The following is a 27,443-nucleotide window of genomic DNA, read 5'->3' as shown; positions in this document are numbered from 1 at the left end:
ATGGTTTTCTTTATCGTCCTTCGAAGTCGGTCGTGTCTGGTCTGGCCGATCCCGATAGCTATCTGTTGGAGAAACAGGACAACGACGTTTCAATTCAGAAGACTGAAGTAGGAGAGAAGAATTATAGGATTAATTTACAAGGTTGCTATACTTTGTAGATTCTACTCCTTTAGTCCGCGATAGGTAGTCGTAAAACACAACGATTTTTTTTCTTATTTGCTTATTATACTGAGAAACGTATTCTTTACCGCGATATTATGACAAATAACTACAGAAAACTACTAACAAAAGAGTCCTGAAAGATTAAGAAACTAGTCTATTAAATTAAACCCAAAGCGCCACAAATCATGAAGCTACTTTTACATTAAATAGGTATCAAACATTAGTTAAAAAACTTGTGTTCAAGTTGTTGTGATAACAAAACATGATTTTCGGTGAAATTACCCCAAAGTTTAATTGCCAATAACAATAATTAAAATATCAAATTGATAGGCTGGTAATTGTTTGCATGTTTCGTTAAAAAATAACTTGATTAACTGAGTTCTATATTTATAGTATTATTTATTATCTATAATAATGTAGTATTTCGGTTATGTAAAATTTTTTTGGCCATTTATCTAGCTGTACTTTTTCCAAAAATATTGTTCATAGGATATAAGGTGCTAGACTTTATAATGTATGTCAAATCTGTTAAAATTTAAAAGTACATATCGCCGGAATAAATTGCAACTCTATTTTCATTCTTATTATAACTGACAATAGCGATCAATAATAATTCCCATTGAACCGTATAGGAGTAAAACGCTCAATAACTAACCATAAAAATAACCTAAAAATGGTTAACCAAGTAACTTCTAGCTCTGTATTTGACGGTAATTAGAATGTCATACTTATCGACTGCTGCTTTTTGAAAAAGTTATAGTATTAATGTACACGTTTAACACGAATAACCGTTTAAAAGTTCATATAGGGGCGACTTGTTTAGGTAATCCGAAACCATAGATACCTGCGTATTAAACTTTTTATAATCAATCTTTATGGACATATCTTTTAGCGTCGAAAATTCAGACGTTGTTAATTATACCGTCATTGGTCTATTAAAATGATGAACGGTTATTGAAATATCCATTACAAAGTCAAGTAATTTACCCTACAAAGTTTACTATTATATAAATTTCATGAGCGCGAACCAATCTTGTTTAATGTATGTAAATATTTCGTATATTGGCAATGTATTCAATTTAATTAGAAAGTTCTGAATACTATTATGTGTTCAACACGCGAACTTATAAATGCATTATATTTACCTAACCATGGTCGATTGGTATAACTAAAAGGTTACGGTTATACGTAAACTAATATTACTAAATGTACACAATGTGGGTAAAGACATTGTATACAGTGAAACATTTATAAGGCCAGATCTGCAAATTGTATACCAAGCTGATTCTTAATATAGGGACAACTTGTTTCAAACTGCGAGGTTAACGAATTTAACATTGAAACAATCTAAAGGTATTTGCTAAGTTTGTTGATACTCAAATAAACGTCGCGCCGAAGTCACCATAGCAACGGGGGATTCTCCGCTCAACACCTGTTCTAAATAAATCCACAATGGAGATAAACGCGGAGAGAGATATAGTTCGCGGTAATCAGAGGAGCTCTAACGGCGTAGAGAGATAGTTAGCGGTAATCAGATTCCTTTGTGTTCGACCTGTACTGAACTAACCACATCGCGTTTTGTACAAACTAGTTTCGCTTTGTTTTTGTTGTGGAATAATGACTTATAAAGAAAGCAAGGACTATGAACTGATTAAACATATAAATAAAGAATTGAAAAAAATGAATCGTCAACTTGAAATGGATTTGATTGCACAAAGAATGAGATATTTTCAAAAAGAGCATAATTCTCACGAATTGCATTTGGAACGACCCCCAAAAACTGGATTCTTAAAGGCGATAGACGAGTTAGTGGTTTTTATTGATAGCGTGTTAAATGTTATTAACGATAGTTCCTTTGTGTCAACAACAAATGTTGTAAAATAAAGTTTAAATTTAAATCAGAGTTTTTTATTTTAAACATAGAAGGATGTAAGATAATCCGTTTTGTTTGTTATTATACCAATGTAATTACTTATTACGTTTATTTAAATTACACGAGCGCGAACCGACCTTGTTTAATTTATGTAAATATTTCGTATAGTGTTAATGTATTGAATATAAATTAGAAAGCTTTCCCTCGCGTCGTTATTAAAGGTTAAGTGACGGTAATATATGATGTATATGTCATAATAATCAAGTTCGAGCCATCTAGGTACGTAACGATAAAAAAATCCGTTAGGAACAACTTGTTTAAAAAGCGTTAAAAAATTGACGTAAATATGGTAAATTTCGTAAAAATAACAAATATGGCCACCCTACCCGTTTGAATATGCGACATTAAAGATGGCGGCCAAATCACGTGAATTTTCCAAATTACTAAGAGTTCATATAATAACCGTTAAAAGAGAGTTACAAACTTATGTTAAGCCTTTGTCTAAATTCCCGCCAAAAAATGTTTTTATTATATAGCTACAAGGTCACACATTCCCCGAGTCTCTAACAGCGAGCGGGGTAACCTCGCAACGGCGCATTCCTCGATAAACACCTGCTCAATCAATCAAACCTGTCACCACTTTAACAATGCCCGAGTATAGCGAGCCTGGGAATTCCTTTAAAGGAGTACTGACCCCTTTTCGCGCCAAAATACCAACCAATCAGCGCCATTTTGAATAATTTCGCGCCAGCCAATAAGCGCGCAGTACACGCGCGTGGTAACCACGTGGTTCCCGCGCCGCGCCGCGCCAGCCAATCAGCGTGCAGTATCCGCGTCGCGTAGTTAACGCGCCAATCAGCGCGCGCCACTCTGCAGAGGTCAATGACCTTCGGTGACTTAACCCGAGGGGAGGAAAATGCCGCCCCCCCGCGCCACCTGCCGGAAGGGGGAAGGAAGCGGGGACTTCCGGTGCCGACCCCCTTTCTACCTCTACATTGAAAAACCCTGATGATGGTAGACACTCCTACTTATATCATATCACGAGTAAAGAAAACCATGATTGAGAATAATGCAAAAACAAACTTGTACAAAGCAATCCAACACTCAGTCAGTCTAATATTTTAGCTTCATTTAAGTCACACGATTCATCTTCATTCAGTGATTTGACGATACCAACATAAAATTTTCTGAAGTATGTAACGGAGATAAGTGACAAATTTGATACATTATTACAAAAGATAGAATTTCCTGACTTATTTCAAGAGCAATTGACAAAACTTGGTTTTTTCCAAAAGAAGAGAGGGAACATCGTTCCACGTGTAAAGGATAACTAATTAGTAGAAATTATGTTTTATTTAGAGAAAACGGCATGGTATGGACAAAAATCATTTGGTTTGCTGGCTTCGTTTTATGGATGATATATTTTTTGTATGGAAGGGAGACTTGGATTCTTTAACGACTTCTCACAATAATTTAAATAAATTGCATAACTCAATTCAATTCACTATTGAACAAGAAGTTAACCACGAAATTCCTTTTATAGACCTATTTATTAAAAATGTTAATAGTAAACTAACCTTTTCATTATTCCAAAAGCCTATTCATTCAAAAACCTTTTTAAACTTTAATTCGAACCACCCCAACCATGTGAAAACATCAGTCGTAAAAGGTTTAAAACACCATATTGAATCCATATCTGATAACCCAATTGCGGATAAATTAAAAATTAAAAATCAGTTAATTGAATCGGATTATCCAACAACACTTATAGAAACCATATTTGACAGAAACTTAATCAGTATGCCTCCTGATATGAAAAGTAAACCTAAAGATGAGGTTTAAGTTTTACCCTATATACCTAAAATCACAGAGAAACTTAAACGAAATTTGAAAAATTATAAAATAAACTTAGTATCAAAAACCACTAATATTCTAAAATATCAAATTTCTCATTTAAAACCTAAAATAGAGGATTCCGCCATTCAAGGTGTTATTTATGAAATCCCTTGCTCATGTGGGAAAACGTATATTGGTGAAACAAAACGTTCCATTTTGGACAGGATTCGTGAACATAAATCCTGTGTGACTAAGGGCGATATGAATAACGGAATTTCAAAACATATTTGGTCTACGTTAAATCACTCTATTAATTGGGATGATTACAAAATTTTAAAACGTGAAACCAATTGGTACGAAAGAAAATTCTATGAAGGATGGTATATTCGTAAACTAGGTAATTTAAATTTAGATAAAGGATGTCAGGAAGTAACTAATTGGGGTAATATTGTGATATAAAAAATTTTAATTTATATTTCTATTTTAATAATTCACACTGACTTACATATACTTTGTATTTGTCGGTTACATTGATTTTATTACACACGTAAATTGTTATAATCAGAAAAACTTTTGTTTATTTTTTAACACGTTGACCTTCTGCTTACGTGATATTAGAACTTGAATATGACGCGTGGTAATAATAATACCATGCCGTTTTCTCCAAATTAATCATAATTTCTAGTAATATTCACCATGGTAAATAATAAGTTTAATATATAAATAACTAATTAATAAATTTTAATGAGACAAAAAACGGTTTCAAATTCACAATATTTATTTGACATTCTTCTTCAGGGTAATTTACATCTTTTTTGCGTCTCAATATTATTTTATTTCATTTCACAATGTGCTTCTCAATTGATCTAAATAAAATTTTATTGTAAATCCTTTGATTTTATCATTTGTATACCCAAATATAAGAAACTCCTTATTGTGCTGAAACAATGCCTAGAATATACAAAATGATACATAGTTAAACTTGAAAATTATTTAAACGACATGTTAAATATACGAATTTATTTAAAAATACTTGATTAACTAATAATAGTTAAATTTAGTTTTAACGTGGTTTCTTCTTCGTTTGTATTAGTCCTAAACACATAATGTAAACAAACGAAATATAAAGAACCGAATGTCCGAAAACGATTACTCCTCACGTACAGTCGTCGCTGAGATAGGCGAAAATTTGAAACAAAAAATGGTTTTCTGTGGATATAGAGAGTGGAAATTCATACTAAAAGTATCTAAACATAACCTTACTATTAAATATTAGCATACTGCATTTATTATTTTAGGGGTACGATGTATTCATTCGAGTAACCGATGTTACTTACGAGAAACATATGATGGCGAAACTCTCTTACGCGCCTTTCACCGAAACATTACGACTAGTTTCGATGAACCCAAAGGAACTTCCGAAGAATCTCGCTCGGAAACTATTTCAAATTGAGTCTAAGGTAAAACACTAAAATCTCTAAATAAGACCAATCCAAGGGTTTCAAAGCCGCACACTTTCAAAGATGTCCACTTTTCCCAATCATCACTCACGCCTCCCTTGGAACAGTCTTTTTTTTCTTTCAATAAAGCTTTATCCATAGTTGCGGAGCATTTCTGTTCACTAGGTCTTCTGAGAATAAATCCTGTAACCATATGAAAAGTGTCAAGGTTTTCTTTTGCGTTAAAAGTATTGTTATACCATGTTTCATTTGATGGTAACTCTCGCTAATTCCTGAGTTGGTTTTCTTTATCCTTCTTTTTAATACTTTTCAGTTTATTTACATCAAACCCAATTCTTAACTGTACCATTATCGTTTGGAGCAACATGACAAACTTTGAAACGCGGACAGTCGTTAAAAATTTGGTTTTCATTTGACACGAAGCATTTTGTCTAGGCATAATTTATGCGACTGAACGAAAACATTATCGCGTGATCTACTAGAGCATTTGTTTTTTTATCGAAAAAGATAAGAAAACTAACTCTAGTTAAGGATTAAATAAATAGTCTCTAACCAGGAGAATAAGAATCCAAATTGATATCTCGGCCTTGCAATATGACGTGATAGAGATCTAACTAGGCTCATCTCTCATTTTTGACCAAAGAAGAACTCTTGTGTTCAAAATTAACCACTGACATTCAATTGTGATCAAGCCTTCATATTTGCAATTAAATTAAACCATGATTGTTAATTTTTGAACAAGGAAAAATTTTAGCTTATAAAATTAACCGAAATCGACTGTTTTTGTGTTAAACATATTTATTAAAATTTGGGTACCGTATTTACCAATCGATAAAAATTAAAGTTAGAATTCGCATGTCTTATTTCTCTATCCAATATTTTGGTACGTCTTCTCTTTGGTTATTTTATTCGAAATATATACTTTGGGCTCCATTGATGGTTTTGAGGCCTATTTCGCCGAAGGGATGATATTTGGAAAGGCCCGTTCTTTCATTCCATTCTCACTGATCCGTTCCCCTTTTGTTAAGACTCCAGTGAGTGACTGGGCTTGAAGGATTTCGAAACCCAGCTTGAGGTATATATTTTAAGCCTATCCTCTTTACACATTATATATCGTTAGTATATTTTCGGACGTGGTGGTATATTTTTTCGAGATTAGGTATTAATACAACAGAGTTCCTATTTCACACATGAAACTGACGTAGACACTGTCAATTTTTTGTATTTTTAGACCAAATATTTTAGACGTATTTTGTTATTTAGACATGACTCTAACGCTAAGGAGAATTACAATGGTCAACTGTCAGGCAAAGAGTGATAGGTCAAAAGATTAGAGCTTCCTCCTTCAAAAATAGGGAGCGTTTGCCTTGCCATTACCCTCCTACGCAATTCAACCCGGCAACCGGTAATTGGCTTCATAAGTCACTAGTTGGTTTTAATTCCAGGTCCATTTGATGTCTATCAAATCATGTAGGTAGTCTATATTGCTCTGGGTAATAAAACCATTCAAAATCCGTGGTAAAAGTGGCGTGGAAGATTTTTCAGATTTCAGACACATAATGAAGTGAAGTTTTTGAACAGGTGATAATATCATCGCGGCTTTTTTCTATACGAACTGGGTGGTTCAGGGTCTAGGGCCAGTATTGGCACCCCTTGCGTTCTCTCGTAAAAGGAACCTACCCTTCTACTTCTATACCCGGAATTTGCAAGAGAGGCTCGAAACGTTTCGTCATTCGGCTGGTTGTTTTGAACCTGCACTCTTTCTCTGCCTCTTTATGGAAATATTTTATGCTAAAACGTTTACCCGTACATTAGCTTTTATTTTCATTAGATCCATCCAAATTTTCATATCATTATTCCTAAAACAAACAGGAAAAGCGGAAAATATTACATCAGAAAATAATTTTCTACCCGTGTTACCATCGGAATTTGGTTTTCGCATCGGCTCATCTGTAAAGGCTACCTGTAATGTATAGTTATAAATTATTATTTACTATTTATGTGCAAAAGCGTGAGAAATTTCAAATAGATTGCGCTAAAATAACTTAGACGCTGTATAATATTTTTATTCGTTAGATTTTACCGCATGATCTTTAAAGATTTCCAGGTACTAACTTAATACTTAACCGATTACAGATTAAGTATTACCAAAAGCTATGTAATGTTAATTTAAAGTCATTTTCTTTCCTATTTAGTTTCTAGCCATAGGGGGAAATATAATTTTATAAACATCAACTATCATTCTATATGACCCCTCCCCGATAAATAAAATTTGTCCAAATTTCACACGTTTTCACAGAACTTCCCACAGTTAAATTAAAATGGGTCAGATCGAAATATTGGGTTTGTCACAAACTTTAAAAATAATTTATTTCTAAATCCTTAGCATCGGGTACGATACATTGACAATATGTCCATGGCATCCCAAAACAACTATTTAAATATCTGGCGAATTCCTCCCCCAAAACAAACAAGATAGTACTTAAAAATAAGACGGTATAAGTTACAAACCAACGCAAATTGTAAATCGTCAAAAGGTTGACAGGAAAATTGGGAGGTAGCTCTATAAAATCCCGACCCTAACTCTCGGTATGACCATCGACCGAGATAAAATTTTCCGCGAGATAAATAGTAATGCTATTAGAATTTCCTAATACCCCAAAATGATTTTTAGAACCTGACAACTTTCTAAAATTGCCCAATAGTGACGAAATTATTCATCATAAAATCTGGTTTAGTGAAAGATGGTACCTTTATTGAGTAGATCGAGTATGTATCGGTTAGACCAAAAAAACTGAGAGGCTAGCTACTCGGAAAATCTGATGTATATTTAGAACAAAAATAATTACTTGATTTCTTAATTTAAAAAATCATTTATTTTACCAAAAAGTTCATGAAATTAAAAAATCATCGAAAATAATCTTAGAAAGTCCAAAATAAAAAAATAAAAAGCTTTAAAAATTGGGATACCTTTAATGTTTATTTTAAAAATCAAAGATGATTTTCATAAAGAAATCTTTGAAAAATATCGTCCAAGATTATTTCAAAATCATAAAGTTACTTTTTATCTAAAGATATCTTCATAAATCGAAGAAATTCTTTGGATATCCGAAATCTGCTTTACAATTTTTAATTAATAGGTTGTCCCCTCGCCAAAACACACAAATACACTTAAAATTAATTTGATCTTTGTAACCCTGAATCTGTTTAAATTCTACCTGTAGCTCATAATTCCAAAATTTTCGAGACAGTTAATCGCTAATTGTTTCTATTTCTGAAAAGGTAATCACAATCAAAATCAATGTGGACACAAAATCTCCGTATCCCCTAAATGAGTTAAGTTCATCTCACGTGTTATTTTTAAATCCTCCCCCGTCCTCACACGGCAGCATCAATCCACAAGATTGAAATGGTTCAGCGGAAGGCAGTTCGTTTCGCTATGTCTATTGGCTACTCGTAGGACGTCAGCGTAACTCGGGTCCTCCAGAACGTCCACTGGCCCTCCCTCCGGTCGCGTCGGCGAGTAAAGCGCCTCGTGATGGTCCACACTATCGTCCATAAAACTCACGGCGCTCTATCTCCTCTCTCCCACTCCATTTCGGGCTGGGCTCGATCCCCTCGTGGTGGACGGCGTGGACCGCACTACGTTCTCCCTTTCATGAGGACTTCAACTCGACGGCACTCTTTCGTTCCTTCGTCACTGAAGGAATGGAATACCCTTCCGGACCACCTCAAATGCATTGTGGACCGCTCAAAGTTCGCCCGCGAGCTAAACGCTTATTTAACCTGATCTCATTATCCTGTGTAAATTTTCCTGTTTATACTCTTTGATCTCATTGTTTTATAAATCTACCTTGCAAACTACTGTACAGCCCTCTGGCGTGATGGGCATAGCCTTTTGCCGGAATAAAATACTTTAGAACTTTAGAACTATTATTAGTAGAAGGAAAGTGATGGCGAGACGCCACTCCCGGGTTCGGGTTTGGGTTCGGGATCGAAATCCGGGATTTAAGGGATGAAATGGGGGTAAAATCGTCAAAAAGTCAATGTATTTAGGGTATTTCTCGCGACGATTTGTTTTTTCGTATATCAACATATTATGTTCAGGCCAACTTGTTTATTTATCTACGCTTATCTCGAAAGACACTTGAACGTATATTTTATCAAGTTTTATCGTACGGAATAAGTTGAAATGATGTAAAAATTGATAACCTAGGCGACGCGTGCTCAGATTACCCCGGGGGACGCGGTTAATTTGAATTTAAGAGTGTTTTGACGTCATGGAATATTCGTTGTTAAAGTAGAATGGAAATATTTTTAAACTTCATTTTAATATCATTGTAGTACGCTTGGCACTTGAACCAATCTCACGAGTATTTCTTAAAACGAATATCTCGATCGCGTTTTATCGTACGAAATAAGTGGAAATTATGTAAGTTGTATGATACTTGATAACCTAGGCAGGAAGATAGCGCGCGCGTGCGTGGATTACCTGGGAGGCGCGGATTGCCCGGGCGCGCGGTTAATTTGAATTTAAAACATGGATTCCCTCTCCGAAATAATTCATGTACCCAAAATTGGATCGCAAGTTTTTTTTCTTTTTAGGGGAATCTCTATGGGAGTTTAACATTACAATAAAGCTAATAGGTCCAGTTTGGGGTACTTTTGGTCCGAAATGGGGTACATAGGGCCGAAAATGGTGACTTTGGTCGTTTTTAGGGTACTTTTGGTCTAATTTGGTCCATTTTTGGGTACATCAGAAAAGCAGTTGGAAAAACGAAGAGCCTTATTTTTTTCCACCCATCTCCAAACTCCAAAAATTTATTGCTTTAATTTATTTATCGCTTCCGTAGGTATAAAATAAGATAAAAACCACTTACCTATATTTTAATAACGGTAAATTAAAAATACTTAATTAGTGTACTAAGTTACGTTTAAAAGAACCTTTTGTAACAATTCCAATATGTAAATATAGGTATAAGGATTGAAAAAATACTTAAAGTGGTTTTACTGATAAACTCTATAGGAATTTAACTTTAAAGGGTATCTTAGATTATTGTTTTTAATTTTATTCAAGTTGAAAACGTATTAAGAGTCCTTCAAAGTACTATAAAAGGATTTTATTTACGAACTTAATTCATATTTTCTTCAAACTTTCAATTCGCTTTTATTACTATTTAAATACGGTAAAATATAATTCTTATACACAAATATAGTCAGAAAGATACTATAAAACACTAAAATTAAAATTAAATTAAATTTGTGTGGATAAGATTTGTAAATATCATTTTGAAACTAATAACTTTCACGCTTTATTTAAGTCAAGCCAATAAAAACAATTACCTATATTTTAAATACCGTAAAATATAAATACATTTCCGATATGTAAATAGGTAGAATAACACTATGAAAAGTTCCTTTTTCTTCTTTTAATACGACAACACACAACTCTGATACGCAAATATATAAAGAAAATATAAAAAAAAATTACTCTACGTTCGATACGTTAAAATACGTTTCGAGCCTCTCTTGCAAATTCCGGGTATAGAAGTAGAAGGGTAGGTTCCTTTTACGAGAGAACGCAAGGGGTGCCAATACTGGCCCTAGACCCTGAACCACCCAGTTCGTATAGAAAAAAGCCGCGATGATATTATCACCTGTTCAAAAACTTCACTTCATTATGTGTCTGAAATCTGAAAAATCTTCCACGCCACTTTTACCACGGATTTTGAATGGTTTTATTACCCAGAGCAATATAGACTACCTACATGATTTGATAGACATCAAATGGACCTGGAATTAAAACCAACTAGTGACTTGTGAAGCCAATTACCGGTTGCCGGGTTGAATTGCGTAGGAGGGTAATGGCAAGGCAAACGCTCCCTATTTTTGAAGGAGGAAGCTCTAATCTTTTGACCTATCACTCTTTGCCTGACAGTTGACCATTGTAATTCTCCTTAGCGTTAGAGTCATGTCTAAATAACAAAATACGTCTAAAATATTTGGTCTAAAAATACAAAAAATTGACAGTGTCTACGTCAGTTTCATGTGTGAAATAGGAACTCTGTTGTATTAATACCTAATCTCGAAAAAATATACCACCACGTCCGAAAATATACTAACGATATATAATGTGTAAAGAGGATAGGCTTAAAATATATACCTCAAGCTGGGTTTCGAAATCCTTCAAGCCCAGTCACTCACTGGAGTCTTAACAAAAGGGGAACGGATCAGTGAGAATGGAATGAAAGAACGGGCCTTTCCAAATATCATCCCTTCGGCGAAATAGGCCTCAAAACCATCAATGGAGCCCAAAGTATATATTTCGAATAAAATAACCAAAGAGAAGACGTACCAAAATATTGGATAGAGAAATAAGACATGCGAATTCTAACTTTAATTTTTATCGATTGGTAAATACGGTACCCAAATTTTAATAAATATGTTTAACACAAAAACAGTCGATTTCGGTTAATTTTATAAGCTAAAATTTTTCCTTGTTCAAAAATTAACAATCATGGTTTAATTTAATTGCAAATATGAAGGCTTGATCACAATTGAATGTCAGTGGTTAATTTTGAACACAAGAGTTCTTCTTTGGTCAAAAATGAGAGATGAGCCTAGTTAGATCTCTATCACGTCATATTGCAAGGCCGAGATATCAATTTGGATTCTTATTCTCCTGGTTAGAGACTATTTATTTAATCCTTACTCTATGTAATACAAAGCGATGCCAAAGGAGTTCCTTATCCCATCTGGTGGTAAAAAGGCTTCAAAATATCCAGAGCTAAGACAATGTGAAAATGGCGTTTTATGATATTTCGAACTCAATTTTGTAAGCGTTTGAAGTAGGTTGTGTTTGTAGGTACGCACTATAGCCGATATGTGGATAAATATTTAATTATTTAAAAATTCATGGGCAAAAAACAGTGACATTGAACTCTTATCTCGTTCATATTTCCTTTCCTCTCAGCTTCTAATGTTTATTGAAAAAATCCCTTATAGTGTACCCATGAGTTATGATAGTTTCCCTTTATAATGAGCCTTTTTAATTTTATAATTTGCATTTAATATAATGATCACCCGAAATCGATGCTTTTTCATCTCGCAACCTAAATCATAGCCCGAATCACAATTTAGGCAGGAAAACCCGACTATTACGAATTATCTTATGCCTTATTAAGACCACACCCATCGTGGGCTTAAGGCTACTTTATTTTAGTAGCTTGATTTTGTTGACAGATATAGGCCGAAGGGTTTTGCTTCCTATTAATTATTTTTGCCAGAATCTTACGCTACAGGTTTTAAAATAGATTCATTTGGATCGAGTTGAAGAACGCCCGTCGTTGCACTTTTCCATTATAACGAAAATTCGTTGAACAACATCTTTGGACACTGCATTAGGTTTCCAGTTTAACTGAAATAAATGCTGGAATTTAAAATCCTTTAATTCACTTTACGACAACAAAGGTGCATTTAATTTAAATATTAAATCAATTATGTTATTATCAATTGATATGCTAAATCCGTATAATATTGCGACAAGCAATGATGAACGTGAGCCTCCTTTCTCGATTAGTATACCCAAACACTTATTACGATGCTTTTATGAGAAGCCTACAACTAAAAAATAGACAACGGAAGAAATTTCAAAGAAGCCAAACTACGAAAATTTTCCTAAGATTTCCCGTTTATCAAGTCTCTGACTGGTATTAAGGTTTTTTTGTCCCTTGTTCTTCGGTTTCCCCTTCCATTATTTCTTGTTAACCGGGGCGGATTAACCCTTTCGGCGCCTTTAGGCACAGAAAAAATTGGCGCCCCTTGGCATTGGTCAGCTAAGGAGGGGCGTATCGGTTTATAATAAACAAATAAATATATTTTAGTTTCCCCAAATCTTTTCGGCGTTATTTCGAGTAGGGACAAGCCAAGTACATGGACCGTGGGGCTTTATCAGAGTTTTGGCGCCCCAAGAAAAATGGCGCCCTAGGCACGTGCCTACTTTGCCTAATAGTTAATACGCCCCTGCTTGTTAAGGTGTAAGGGAGTTGTTGGCTCGTGTGGCATGAAGGGATCTCCACCACCCTACTATACGCATTACAACCCAGCTACCTGAATTAGAGGCATTAGAAGTCGCTGGATGACTTTGGCCTAAGGTGATTCCTTAATGGGTATTAGCCTAGCTGCTTATTATTATTAAAAGATTTCAGTCTCTTAAGCAAGGTGTAAATTTCTTTAATTGGAAAGCTAATGCAATACTTATTTGAAACACCAAATAAGTTAAGGTGTTTTAGGGGGTTGTTTAGCCCCTATAATATATTTTAACCAATCTAAGTTTAAATAAATCCAGTTTCGTAAGCTTAAGATAAAGTCGTATATTCCAAAAATCATAAAAGTGAGGAGATATGGAGAGGTTCGGTTTTCACATTCTTTGCTTTTCTCCATAAGGCTCTTTCTCAATGCTTTCTTCGTTCTGAGGGCTTCTCTTGTTTCAAATTGGTATTGCTCAAGAATGTCCCGCACTAAACATTTTCCTCTCGTGTTTAAAAAAACATCTAAAAGTTTCAAAAGCCATTTCTTGCTATCATCTTGATTGTAGATTAGCTTCCATGCCTGCCCAATTTCATCATTTTGTGTAATGTGTTTGATAGCTCTGGTTTTTAAATTTTGATGCCTGATCTTTTTAACATTAGTGACGTAAATTACATCAGATATAGTTTTAATCATTTTCACCAACTGGAAGAATTGATCTGTGACAGAAGTTAATCCACCCCTGGTTAATTTATTGGTCCAAGACTCCGTTACATCTTCTAGCTCTACATGGCTTGGATCTTTTTCTTTCATAATCTTTTGAATCAGTTCTGAAGGACATTTTTTTTATTAACGAGTAGGCTGAAAATCCAGCAACATACCTAGTAACTGGGAGATTTTCAGCAATTTTGTTTGTGATTGCCCCCAGAGGCTTTGGTTTGTCAGAAACTGATCCAATAAGCTGTTTTTTCTTATTTTCCCTCAATATCTTGGAGCTTTCTTTTACGACTGCACTGTCAACCCCCACTTTCATTTGCACCATTAATTCGTGCAAAAGTAAATGTAGCATTCTGCTAGCTAGATTTTTCTGTGTTGGTGGTTGCAAATTTTTAAAACTAGGTGTAATTCTAAGTAAAAGGTGTCCAAGCCCTTGATCTTTCCTCTCTTTTTTCAAAATAGTGTGTGTGGCTTTTAGGTACTCTTCTCTTGTTGTGTCATTAAATTTCAATTGCTGAACTTCAGTCGAAATGTATGATATTAGCGCTTCTCTGTCACTATTTATGCACAGCATTTGATTTAAATTCGTCATAAAAGTGCCAACAAGATCCTTCTCCAAACGAAAAACAAATTTCTGGGTATTCATCTTTTTGATGGTCCATTTCAAACAATGGTTTACAGCAACTAAATAAATAAGAATTTAATAATTATTATAATTTAAAGTAAGATGCAAAATAATAAATAAATAACCTTTTTTTTCGAAGGACATCGCTCACACACAGCAGCTTGGTCCTCTGCCTATTTCTTCTGCTTTCAAATTTTCAATTTTTTTTCCTCAACGGCTCACTATAGACCCGCCCCCTGGAAAACGTCATACCGGAAACCCGCCTGGCCAGATATTGCGATCGCGGGGGTTTAGTAGCTACAATTCATCCCCCACCTTCCACTCCCTATTATAAATTCTCTCTGGTCCTCTGCCTATTTCTTCTGATTTCAAATTTTCAAATTTTTTTCCTCAACGGCTCACTATAGACCCGCCCCCTGGAAAACGTCATACCGGAAACCCGCCTGGCCAGATATTGCGATCGCGGGGGTTTAGTAGCTACAATTCATCCCCGACCTTCCACTCCCTATTATAAATTATCTCTGGTGATATGTATGGGATAAATTAATAGTGTAATATTCCTTTATTTAGTAGAATATTAAACTAGAACCTCTATTTAGTCGGTTATGTAAGAATAACTAATCTAGACGTTAGTTAACGTAACAAAATATAAGCTTTAATATGCTGCGACGTTATTACATATTTTATACAAATAAAACTGTCTCCGGTGCGGTAGTGATGACGTAACTTCTTCCAGAAGGTTCTCTTTTAGTTTCGAGTCCAAGACTACAACGCCATCTCGTGCTACCGACATAAACTAAATTACAATATATATCAAATAGTAGTTTCGCTTTTTTTTTATTAATGACACACCGGGGGTGCCATATAACATTTTTGGACCGCAACACTCGGAGGTTCTTGTAAGAATGGACTCAAGGGATGTTCCACAAGGAAGACCGGACCAGGTCGATAACGAAGAAAGCCTAGACTTTAAATTCAGTTTTAAATTTGCCGAAACGTACCGAACTTTGATTTCGATATCTTATCAATTAATTTTAGAGCTGCAAATGCAAGTTTTTAAAATAATTGCAACTTTACTTCTATGATCGAAAAATTGTGTTGGGACTAAGTAGTAAGCGAAGCTTAGTACGTAAGTTATTATCAGCATTGTTATCCTCACAATGTTTCCAAATAGCCTTGATTTGTCCGAAGATTTATTTTTAATCTGTTTTCTACGTATTAATAGATCCATATTTAGCACGATAGAGATAAGTGAGTGCGTATGCCGATAAGGGGGCACCTGCGGGCGGGGGAAACGGGGGTGAAACGGGCCCCTATAGGGGCCCCCTTTTGCGGCAATATTCGGCGGGGTCAAAAGGTTAGCTGATTTACGATGTTAGGTCAATAGGTTATCTGCCCCTATGGACACGATGCAAACAGCCGTTAAATAAGGGTGAAACGGGCCCCTATAGGGCCCCCATTTTGCGTACATTTTCGGCGGGGTCAAAAGGTTAGCTGATTTACGATGTTAGGTCAATAGGTTATCTGCCCCTATGGACACGATGCAAACAGCCGTTAAATAGGTGTGAAACGGACCCCCTATAGGGGCCCCCATTTTGCGTACATTTTCGGCAGGTCAATAGGGCAATAGCTGGAGGCACCCCATTTTAGGGTCAATAGATGATTTACGGGGTTGATTTACGATGTTAGGTCAATAGGTTATCTGCCCCTATGGTGGTGACACGATGTTATGCAAACAGCCGGCCAGTCATAGTTAATAGCTGGAGGCACCCCCATTTTAGGTCAAAAGGTTAGCTGATTTACGATGTTATAGCCCATAAAACCCAGGTGCTAACCCATTTTAGGTCAATAGGTTATCTGCCCCTATGGCGGTGAAACGATGTTATGCAAACAGCCTACCCGTCATAGTTAATGTCGGGCACAATTCGAGTTGGTTTTCGCCGACAAACACTTTCGGGCCCCTAAGGGTAGCGTAAAATAGCGGGCGGTCATCGGTAAAAGTGTTTTGGAAAAAAAGAGCAGAGTGTATACAAATTATACGGTTTTATTTATATATTTTTCGAGTAGAGGCTGTATAATACGATTTACATTGAAAATACGTCTTTGGAAATGTATTTTATTTATATCATGGTAATTACGTCGATCTTCGTAGGGTATATACCAAAGTTCACTCAAAGGGTTGAAACGAACCATCTGAAATTAGCGTTTTTACGAGCATTTTCATTAAATGTTCTACCTCGAGGCGTTTGATGGTAAGAGTTACGATTACGTTGTCGCCGGGTCCCTCGGGGGTGGTTGTGGTTCCGCCGGAGATGTATTTTTCGGATGGCGGGATATCTTGGCCCTTCAAAGCGGCGGGTGACGGACAGTTGGGATAAAATTTGTCGTGTTCCGTTTGGGGTACGTCGCCGGATTCCCAACTGCCTAACTGTCCGTGGCAGAGGTAACATTCGACTATGCCGTCCGAGTCTACGGCGAAAAGTCCTGCGTGGGCCAAGTCTTCCTTGTTCACGTGTACGTTGTCCCATTGCTTGAACGTTTCTAGCCGACCGGTTACGGTGTTGAGATCCTCGTGACTAGCCATCCCGGTTCTCTTTGAGCTACGGAATAATATTTCTGGGTCTAAACCCCCCAAAATGACGTAATCTATAAAAATGACGTTATTTAAAAATGACTCACTAAAGATGACGTAATCTACACCATGAAACGTAAAGATTACGTAGATGCGTTGTGGTTTTCATAAGCCAGCCGCTATGGGAAAGAGGAAGATGTCTCCGCTTAGAGTACCGAAGAAATGCTGGATATGCGCGGAAATATACCGGTCCGTGAGAGGTTTCAAACAACATTTAATGACACATTTATCGTGTAATACAATGAAAGAAGATTCGGATCTGGCGTGTGATTGTGATGCGAGTGAATCGCTCCATTACACGGAGGCCGAGGAAATGTCAGATGATAAAATTATCGATTATCTTAACGAACTTATTGTGGCATGTAAAAAGCGCGGTGCCACAATGGAATCAACCGAACCAACTACATCTAACATGCCAGCCGAATTAAAAATGCCGACTGAAAAGGAAATGGCTGCTCTGATTTATTTTCAAGAATATTGTAAAACTAATCAAAGTCATAATATTAAAACCGCTGTAAAGAAAATGTGAATAAACGTTTTTATATTGAATACATTGTTATTTTTAAAGGTGACCGTATAAAGTAATTTTTACATGGGTAAATTGACACTTAATATTTTTAAAATACGTTTATAATATTTTTCCAACGTGGGCGAATGAATGGACACAATGAACTATTAATTACGTAATCTAAAAAATGACGCGCTGACATGATGTTATGCAAACAGCCAGTAGCTATAAATAAATCCAAATAGTTTAATGGGTCGAGCCTTTTGTGTTTTCGCCGACAAACACTTTCCCCCGTGTAACATTATTTTCAAACACTTTCACGATGCGCAAAGCTACCCGTCTTACGGAATATCGGCCCTAGGGGGGTAAAGGGTAGCTAGAGAATGGCCCTTACCCTCAGCGCGTAAAATAGACACAGCGGGTGTCCCCTCTCGCTAGCTAAAAGTGTCGTTTTGGTAAAAAAGAGCCGAGTGTATTATAAAAACGGTTTATTATTCTACGACATTCTATGATTTGTAGAGACCATGGCGAATAAATTGAAAAAGTGGCCCCCAACTTTTTACATCAGGTGTGGATTCTTAGCGCTAAAATCGTTATAACAAACGAGTGGTCCCACCAAAAATGTTTTTTTGGCGCGTAGAATTTTATGGAGGCCCATAAACTAGTAGCGGGAATAGAACCTCTTAACTATTTCAGTTTAAACTACGAGGGATTCTCATAGATTGTTGTTTTTACATCCCAAATGGCCCCTACATAGGGGGGTGCCCCCTCAAAGTGTGTATTTGGGGGTCCTTTTGGGTATAAAAACCCAGGGATTGGGTCCCTAAGACATCACAACTCTGGTCTTTTTTGTATCCAACCAAGTCCACTAGAAATCCATCTCCGCTGTTCTCGGATGAGGACGTAGCCATGTAAGTTTTTATCAATTTTTATATTTTTAGCTTGGTGATCTATTCCAAAATTAAATGGTAACCCTGTATGCGTAACAATTTCAATATGCATTATACTCGAGAATGGTAAAATAGTCTATATTTAAAGATAAAGTGCGAAAACTATATTTGTATAGTCGAAATGTATTTTAACGTATTAAAAGCAGAATTCACCTTTCTGACAAGAGTCTTACCCATCATACATACACCATCTAATCTGGAATCTATGTTTAACAATTGGATGAATTCATGTTTACGAAAGGTTCTTTTTAAACGTAACTTAGTATTAAAAGTAGAGTTAAGATGCTTTTATAGTATTTTCGATGTATTTGCATATCTGAACTGGCGGTTCAATTTTGGGTACACGGACCACTTACACGCTAATGATATTAAAATGAAGTTTAAAAATATTTCCATTTAAACGAGTCCCTCTTTTTATATCCGCAAAGTACTGAACGATTCTATCTTATGGATTTAAATAGTTCTAACAATAGTACAATTACAACATTTGAGAAAGACACTTTTCCCATTGTGAAAGTGGAATCCAAAATAAGAATCACTGTAAATTTAAATATAGACTATTTTACCCTTCTCGAGTAACTCTTTTTTTCTTTAAAAGCTGAAGAAATATTAGAAACGACATCAGTGATCAATTAATTGTTTCCGAGTATGACAGACGATTTTTGATATTAAAGAGTCATTTCTCAAAAGTAAGATTGTTTTAGGTTATTTTTTTAAAGCTACCTTAGAAATCACATTATTTTTATATATAATTATTTAGTTGTAATGTTAATTCTTAATTACTGGTAGCCTTCCCTAGAAACTATTATACGAAATATATATGAATTTATAACCAAGCGTGTATTTACCACTAGTGAATGCAATATCAGTCGAAGAATTGAAGAAAGACGGAATCACGTCATTATTAAGAACTGGTGACTACTTCTGTATATATTGTGACGGTTCAGTTTTTCATGTTCCAACTGTCGGAGGGCTAGCATGGTACTGTGACGGATACTCAATCTGTTTGAAGTACCGTAAAGCTGTTTATTTCCAATCTAAAAGAATTCTAAGTATAAGAATTCCACCAGGTGTATTAAAAGCGTTACCACACATATATTTGTGTTTAAATTGTGATATGTTAGGGACTAAAGACCTTTTCACACGAGCCAACTTTTCAAATCAAAATGCTGAGTCAGCAAAAATGGATCAGTGATCCATTTTTTTCTCGCGTACTTTTCGGGTAGATCAACTCATCGAACTTTTATTCACACGATCCAACTAGTTGACTAAACTCAAGTTGACTCATCTAGTTGGGTCAAAAAGTTGGCTCGTGTGAAAAGGCCTTAAGAGAGCAGCCAATTTGTCATATTGCGAAGTAACTGGTGGATGTTGTGTATTTCCAAAAATTAAAAAATAATAATAGTATGTTTGTTTTCTATTATTTTTCCACCTATATTTGGCGTATTGAAAGCTATTTTAACGTATTGAACGTAGAGTCAGGGGTTTTTATAGTATTTTACTACCTATATTTACATTTTGGAAAGCTATTTAAACGTATTGAACGTAAAGAGTATTTTTGCAATATTTATAAAGGGTAATTATTGTAGAAAATAAAAGATATTTTAATTAAAACATTTCGGTGATCTATTCCAAAATTAAATGGCACCCCTGTATGCGTAACAATTTCAATATGCAAGATACTCGAGAATGGTAAAATAGTCAATATTTAAAGTTAAAATGCGAAAACTACATTTGTAGTGTTCAATTTAAAAGAAAATTACTTCAGCTTTTAAATAAGATTTTTTTTTGTATCTACCCTATATCATTTACATATTATTTTTTTTATTCTAATTTAACAATCACTTTAAAAACTTAGCACGTCTGAATAGCTGTGTAGAGTACTATTAACAGAGATAAATATTTCTGGGTTCAGTTAATGTGATGATTCGAGCGAAAAATTTGCATATGTTAAAGTAATTGGATTGAAGGAAACTTCAGTGTTTTCAGAGTGATAATTAAGGGAAGTTGCATTACAATATAGTTGAAAATTATCTTTTTAAGTCTGTGTCCACCCATTGATTATGTTAGGAAGTGAAAAAATTTCATTTAGCAAGCTTTTCTGAAATTTCGGTATCCACCCTGTATCATTTAAAAGCTCAACCATTGTTTTTATCAAGTTAATTTTAAACTTATCTTAAAACAAGCTTCCCTAAGTCTGACTAGCTTTGTATGGGTAATAATAAAATAGCTAAATATTTTTTGGGTTTAATAATTGTGCTTCTTAGTGAAAATTTTGCATATATTACAGTATTAGGTTGGGTAATTATTTTTTTCACCTGCTACCATTCTCAACGGGTGAACATAGAATAACAAAGATAATTTTCCACTATATTTAAAGCCAACTTTCCTTACATTTCACTATGAAAACACTGAAGCTTCTTTCAATGCGATAACTTTATTACATGCAATTTGTTCCACCCCAGAATTACATTTATTGAATCGAAAAAAATATGTAACCCCCCTTAGAATTAACCAACACAGGTATTCAGAAGAGATGGTGTTCAATTCAAAAACGGACAGGAAGACTACAACAGCCTAGGAGCCATCGCGAATTATATAAAAGAACAAGGGTTAAAGTTTTTTTTGGAAAGGTTTAGTAAAGGCCAAAGTTTTATCGGATTTCATAGGAGTTAACGTCAAGAACGTCGAGGATTTTGACTGTCCTAAATTATCTACCATTCTTTGTATAAGTGCTCCTAAACATTGTCATTTTCACCGTGACCCTAATAATTTCGCCGTTGTGAAATCTCACAAAATCGCTGTGTGGTACCGAAAAATCGTGTGTAAGAAAATATAAGTCGTTTTAAGATTATTTTTGCTACTTTTTCATCACATTGGTTTTACGTTATGTCTGTTTTCTAAAATTACGTTTCTTAAATAGCGTAACGTATTAAAGTTGAATAAAGAGTTTTTCATTTAATTTTAATTTTAGTGTTTTTATAATATCTTTCTGACTACATGTGTATTGTTTAATTTCTTTCATTTTTAAAAATGTAATTACTTGATTTAAATAAAGCGTGAAAATTATTAGTTTCGAAATGATATTTACAAATCTTATCCAATCTAAAGTCCATCGTTCGGGTATTAGTAAGTATTTCATACAAACTAACTTAATTAAGTATTTTTAGAAGTGAAGAGAAAACACATTGTGAAAAACCAAATGAAAAGAGACTTTAAACGGTTTTAAAAATCTTAATATATATATTTAAAAAATCCAACGTTTCGGCAGTGTAGCATATGAAAGTATTAAGTTTCAAAAAGTGCATTTAAATTGAAGTGAGGCCTATTTTGGGATTCCCCTTGTTCCTCCTTCTTTCATCTCAGCATGTTTCCCCTTTTATCATGTTTTCTCTCCAAAAAATAGCCAAAAATCTTAAATCAGTAGGTCTCGATCCTATTTATCACCCACCGCCCAAATTGTCAGCTTTATTATGTAATAACAAAGAACCAACAAGGCCCTCATTTATAAAATCTCCTGTGATTGTGGTGATTATTACATGGGGGGGGGGGGGCAATGCCGTAGCCCATTTCTTCAAGGGCGTAAAGAGCCCCAAAAATATAAACAACCCGTACAATAATTCTCCCCTTAACGAACACCTTCGTGTTTTTGGTGCCATAATGCTAGATGGGACTCAATAGACATACTAGCTCAACCCAAAATTACATAAAACTCATTTCAATGTACGCGAATCCATCGAAATTTAAAAAAATAAATCTGCGCAATGTTTAAACCGTGACGATGGTTCCCTTTAACGTAGCCCCGTTTTCTCCACTTTTTAAATGTTTTATGGACCTCACCCCCTCACACAGACAACAAACCAATTCCTCCTCTCGCAGAATCCACCCATTCAGACCATAGTAGCCTCGAGCGCGAACGAAGATATCGAGCCCATATAACACTTCGACGGGGGTCGACTCGCCTTTGAGAAAAAAAAACGCTCGCGGCTAAAGAACAGTGGCATCCACTATATGTATGCATAAATATTTTTTCGTCCCAAAGTGTTACCATCGTACTGTCAGACTTGTAAAAATCCCATGAAGAAGGAGGAACAGTTCCTCCGAAACGTTCGATTTTTTAAATAAATATATTGTGAATTTTAAAAACGGTTAAAGTCTCTTTTCACTAAGTATTTTATATATTTGAATATCGGAATTGTATTTCGTTGCGTTAAAAGTAGAGTTTAGATGTATAGTCTTTTTAAGTAATACTCGTGATATAGGGTCAAGTACCAAGCATATTTAAGTACTACAATGATATTAAATTAAAGTTTAAAAATATTTCCATTCTACGTTACTTTAACAACGAATATTCTATGACGTCAAAACACTCAAATCCATGTTTCAAATTCAAATTAACCGCGCAAAACACTTAAATCTATGTTTTCATTTGATTTTTAAATTAACCGCGACGCGCCCCCAGACCGCGTCCCCCCGAGAAATCCGCGCCCCAGACCGCGCCCCCCAGGGGAAATCAGCGCACGCGCACCGCCTTGAAGTTACGTTAACTGTGTGAGTTGAAACATCTGTATAGCTTGTTGAGATAGCTATAGTCGACTGATATGTGTTCAGCATGTCTTATGGGAAACCAAAGTCATTTTAAAATTTGTTTCAGCTTCATTTTTAAATATATATAATTAAACAAAATAAAAGAAAGAAATAAAAAATATAAAAAACATAGGTTGAAATTAGGGTCGTTGTCGGAATTCGCGAACATATAGGGTCTTCTATCTAAGTCGATACCACCCTTGAGGTCGGGGATGGTTAACTTTTATTCACTAGATAAAGCTCTCAAAATTATTCGTAAAATTTTTTGATCAAGTAATTTATATTTCTGTATTATCCGATTACGCGCACCGCTCAGGTTATGACTTTTTACGCGCTCTATCTGTTTGTATTTGGATTTTTTAGCCATTTCTATCAGGGTTGAAAAGGAACGAGTGGGCTCGAAAAAGCTTCCCCAATATTCTTTTTAATAAAAGTGTATTTTAAACCATGAAGTATCTGTCTCTATAGTATATTACTTACTATTTACTAGTTTAAATTAACCATGGTTAAATTTTGCGTTTAGTCATTACTTACTATTATCAATAAACTACGTTAGTCATAACTTACTATTATCGTTTAGCTACGTTAGTCATTACATATTATTATCGTAAACCTCCACGAGAGCTTTAACAATTTAACGGTATACGTTTTCGACAATACGACAAGTTCGCATTAACTTACGATGGACGACGTTACCTTTTTTTTGGTATGAACGAATCTTTTCTCTGCCACTCAGGAAAAATAAATTCCGTTTTAAAACTTTATTGAAACAGGTCTGCTCGTAACTTCAAACAAAACTAACTCGGTTTGGAATTATTCACAAAAACGGGATACTAAAATATTCAGTGGATTAATTAGCGATACAATCTAACTAATCTGAAGTTTCAAGTAATGAAAGTGCAATATGTGTAGGTACAAATGTTCTTATGACGGTTAGATTTATTTATTTATTTAGTTATTTATTTAAGAGACATACCTACGAAGCCGGAACGACTTACATGTAGTCATCACGATATGTGCTTTAGCTGATTGATTGAATGATTAACGCGATATTTTGCAGCGATGTTAATGTAACTGCATGGCGTTAACCGACGCATTGTTAAATACCTTGTTTATATACATTATACAGAGATGCTAATATATTAATGGTAAGTTGCGAAAATCACAGTGCGCGTAAATTAGTAAAACAATATAACATAGTGAACAAGTTGGCCTGAACACAATATGTTGATATACGAAGCCCTCCCCACCTCGCCGTAGCCAGGGGCGGCGCGCGTGCGCTGATTTCCCCTGGGGGGCGCGGTCTGGGGCGCGGATTTCTCGGGGGGACGCGGTCTGGGGGCGCGTCGCGGTTAATTTAAAAATCAAATGAAAACATAGATTTAAGTGTTTTGCGCGGTTAATTTGAATTTGAAACATGGATTTGAGTGTTTTGACGTCATAGAATATTCGTTGTTAAAGTAACGTAGAATGGAAATATTTTTAAACTTTAATTTAATATCATTGTAGTACTTAAATATGCTTGGTACTTGACCCTATATCACGAGTATTACTTAAAAAGACTATACATCTAAACTCTACTTTTAACGCAACGAAATACAATTCCGATATTCAAATATATAAAATACTTAGTGAAAAGAGACTTTAACCGTTTTTAAAATTCACAATATATTTATTTAAAAAATCGAACGTTTCGGAGGAACTGTTCCTCCTTCTTCATGGGATTTTTACAAGTCTGACAGTACGATGGTAACACTTTGGGACGAAAAAATATTTATGCATACATATAGTGGATGCCACTGTTCTTTAGCCGCGAGCGTTTTTTTTTCTCAAAGGCGAGTCGACCCCCGTCGAAGTGTTATATGGGCTCGATATCTTCGTTCGCGCTCGAGGCTACTATGGTCTGAATGGGTGGATTCTGCGAGAGGAGGAATTGGTTTGTTGTCTGTGTGAGGGGGTGAGGTCCATAAAACATTTAAAAAGTGGAGAAAACGGGGCTACGTTAAAGGGAACCATCGTCACGGTTTAAACATTGCGCAGATTTATTTTTTTAAATTTCGATGGATTCGCGTACATTGAAATGAGTTTTATGTAATTTTGGGTTGAGCTAGTATGTCTATTGAGTCCCATCTAGCATTATGGCACCAAAAACACGAAGGTGTTCGTTAAGGGGAGAATTATTGTACGGGTTGTTTATATTTTTGGGGCTCTTTACGCCCTTGAAGAAATGGGCTACGGCATTGCCCCCCCCCCATGTAATAATCACCACAATCACAGGAGATTTTATAAATGAGGGCCTTGTTGGTTCTTTGTTATTACATAATAAAGCTGACAATTTGGGCGGTGGGTGATAAATAGGATCGAGACCTACTGATTTAAGATTTTTGGCTATTTTTTGGAGAGAAAACATGATAAAAGGGGAAACATGCTGAGATGAAAGAAGGAGGAACAAGGGGAATCCCAAAATAGGCCTCACTTCAATTTAAATGCACTTTTTGAAACTTAATACTTTCATATGCTACACTGCCGAAACGTTGGATTTTTTAAATATATATATTAAGATTTTTAAAACCGTTTAAAGTCTCTTTTCATTTGGTTTTTCACAATGTGTTTTCTCTTCACTTCTAAAAATACTTAATTAAGTTAGTTTGTATGAAATACTTACTAATACCCGAACGATGGACTTTAGATTGGATAAGATTTGTAAATATCATTTCGAAACTAATAATTTTCACGCTTTATTTAAATCAAGTAATTACATTTTTAAAAATGAAAGAAATTAAACAATACACATGTAGTCAGAAAGATATTATAAAAACACTAAAATTAAAATTAAATGAAAAACTCTTTATTCAACTTTAATACGTTACGCTATTTAAGAAACGTAATTTTAGAAAACAGACATAACGTAAAACCAATGTGATGAAAAAGTAGCAAAAATAATCTTAAAACGACTTATATTTTCTTACACACGATTTTTCGGTACCACACAGCGATTTTGTGAGATTTCACAACGGCGAAATTATTAGGGTCACGGTGAAAATGACAATGTTTAGGAGCACTTATACAAAGAATGGTAGATAATTTAGGACAGTCAAAATCCTCGACGTTCTTGACGTTAACTCCTATGAAATCCGATAAAACTTTGGCCTTTACTAAACCTTTCCAAAAAAAACTTTAACCCTTGTTCTTTTATATAATTCGCGATGGCTCCTAGGCTGTTGTAGTCTTCCCGTCCGTTTTTGAATTGAACACCATCTCTTCTGAATACCTGTGTTGGTTAATTCTAAGGGGGGTTACATATTTTTTTCGATTCAATAAATGTAATTCTGGGGTGGAACAAATTGCATGTAATAAAGTTATCGCATTGAAAGAAGCTTCAGTGTTTTCATAGTGAAATGTAAGGAAAGTTGGCTTTAAATATAGTGGAAAATTATCTTTGTTATTCTATGTTCACCCGTTGAGAATGGTAGCAGGTGAAAAAAATAATTACCCAACCTAATACTGTAATATATGCAAAATTTTCACTAAGAAGCACAATTATTAAACCCAAAAAATATTTAGCTATTTTATTATTACCCATACAAAGCTAGTCAGACTTAGGGAAGCTTGTTTTAAGATAAGTTTAAAATTAACTTGATAAAAACAATGGTTGAGCTTTTAAATGATACAGGGTGGATACCGAAATTTCAGAAAAGCTTGCTAAATGAAATTTTTTCACTTCCTAACATAATCAATGGGTGGACACAGACTTAAAAAGATAATTTTCAACTATATTGTAATGCAACTTCCCTTAATTATCACTCTGAAAACACTGAAGTTTCCTTCAATCCAATTACTTTAACATATGCAAATTTTTCGCTCGAATCATCACATTAACTGAACCCAGAAATATTTATCTCTGTTAATAGTACTCTACACAGCTATTCAGACGTGCTAAGTTTTTAAAGTGATTGTTAAATTAGAATAAAAAAAATAATATGTAAATGATATAGGGTAGATACAAAAAAAAATCTTATTTAAAAGCTGAAGTAATTTTCTTTTAAATTGAACACTACAAATGTA

The sequence above is a fragment of the Leiobunum rupestre genome, chromosome 4, assembly GCF_980474605.1.
Source record: "Leiobunum rupestre chromosome 4, qqLeiRupe1.1.hap1, whole genome shotgun sequence".
NCBI lineage: Eukaryota > Metazoa > Arthropoda > Arachnida > Opiliones > Sclerosomatidae > Leiobunum > Leiobunum rupestre.
This window is presented reverse-complemented; position numbering follows the sequence as displayed.